This window comes from Pinus tabuliformis, chromosome 5_2 (assembly GCF_031772625.1).
Source record: "Pinus tabuliformis cultivar Carrire ecotype Pingquan chromosome 5_2, CPIR1, whole genome shotgun sequence".
In the NCBI taxonomy this organism is placed as follows: domain Eukaryota; kingdom Viridiplantae; phylum Streptophyta; class Pinopsida; order Pinales; family Pinaceae; genus Pinus; species Pinus tabuliformis.
The window spans coordinates 575707652-575709803 of NC_142306.1; positions in this window are offsets into that span (position 1 = coordinate 575707652).

The following is a 2152-nucleotide window of genomic DNA, read 5'->3' on the forward strand; positions in this document are numbered from 1 at the left end:
TATTTCCAGTTCTCTTTGGGCTTTGTTTACATCATGCTCAACCATTTTAAGCTATGTTCCCAACTGTAAAACCTATGCTGCTGGATCATCTATGTTGGCTGGCATTACTATTGTAAAAACATGAGTGTCCACCTGTCGTTGCATCTTGTCCAAAGATTATTTAAGTAAAGAAATTTCTTTAGTCTTCTACAACACATCCTCTAGGAGCTTTTCCTTTTCATTTTCTACTTCAACTATCCCTGCAACTGTGGGATGCTCACCTACATGTAGATTCAACTTCTTTTTCAAAGCCCCAATCTCCAATTTGGCAGATTACAATAATTTCTGAATAGTAGGTTGGTCATCAGGATTGACACCTATTTCGATGATAATCTTCTTTAGCTCATCCACCTGAGCATTCAAAACTCTGGAGTTGGCTTTCTCCAACTTTAACTGTTGAATCACCTTATTTAGCATTTTTTCTGCCTTAACAGCTGTTGCATTTATCTTATGTAGATTATTTACAATCAATTTCCTAGTTTGCATATGCAAATTGATCTTGTCAAGCATTGGAAGCTTGTGAGTGTCAACATTTATGTTCCTAGTCTTGAAATTGCTAGTGGTCCCCACTAATATTTCAGTAGGATGAGAAAAAGCAATTTTAAGTTGGCTTTCCTCCAAACCCATGGTAGATAGCAATCCAGTTTGTTCAGGAGTTACCTGAGACTTGGCTTGAGCCTCCATATTTAACTAATTATTTTGATTTCTCTATGCTATCTGAGAAAACATACTTTGAATTAAAGGAACCTGATCATGAACAGGTTCTTTGGAAGATGGAGAAGCAGGGGCACCTTCTATCTCTCCTAACTGAATCACCAAACCAGGTTGTGCTGAAGACATTGCATCCTGAAGCTTGGTCCTTTTTGATTCTTCAGACTCTTCCTCATCTAGATCAGTAACTTCCTCTCTATCCCTCTTGACCCTCTTTTCTATAATGCTAGGGGTTTCAATCTCCGTCCCCTGAGCATTTTGCAAACCTCCATTTTCCAATTTCTTTATTTCAGGTCTACTTTCATGTACAAAGGCTGAATATCCATTCTCCAATCTTCTCTTTGAAATAATTTGGTGAGGGTCATAAGCCCACTCAACCCCCTATAAAAGACACATGTCATTCAACAATCTTTCAACCTCCTGGGCAACCTGTTTGGTGTTTACAATGAAGGGTCCCACTGCTTTAGGCAACTTGAAGAAGCCTTTCTTCATAGGAATAAAATGAACTTGATCAACATTTAAGCTCTGCCTAATAAATTCAAGGGCAAAAATCCTCATTGGCACAAATTTGGGTAACCTGTAAGACTTTACAAAGGCTCCATAAAGCCTAATTTATGCATCTTCAAAGATGAACCAATCTCCACATCTCACATCCTTACTTAATTGAAGACACTATTGAGCTTTAGGAAGGAAAGTTGGTGGTAGGTTCCATTCCAAATTTTATAAGACACTGGAAGGAATGAAGAAGTAAACTCAAATAAATCACTATCTCCTGGATCACCCCTTATCAGGTCTGTCTAGAATACCACTGACTGTTTCTTTTTACTAATATCAACAACATTTAGCCCCAAATCAGAAAAATGTTCAGCATTTTGGTACCAAAATAAATAAGTAATGACTGAAGAAAATTTGAAAGAACCAGTGAAAGGAAAATTCATAAATTAGGTATTGATAACATCTACCCAGAATGTTGGAATGTCTAGTACTATCTTTGGCTTCATCATTAAAGAGAAAAACCCTAGCACAACTTTATCCACCTGCTTGGAGTCTTCTTTCCCTAGAATCTTGGCAATTACTTGCAACACAAGTCTTATGTCGACTGCAAATATTTCTAAAGAGAAGAGATTACCATGTAGGGAAAATTGACTAGATTTAGGAGGCAAGAAAGAGGCAACATGAGAAAGCTCCTGAGGAGACATGTTATCATAATAAGAAATCAGGGATTCTTTAGTAAAGGTGGTGTAATTTGCAGACACATGGTAATTCAAAGCTTGGTGTATTAACCATGAGGTTACTTGGAAAACACTCTCCCCTGACTGATTCATTACAAAACATTTCTTTGGGTACATTGCTGAGGCTAGCCATTGAATAAATTCATGAAATAAATGTGTTCTGGGGACAA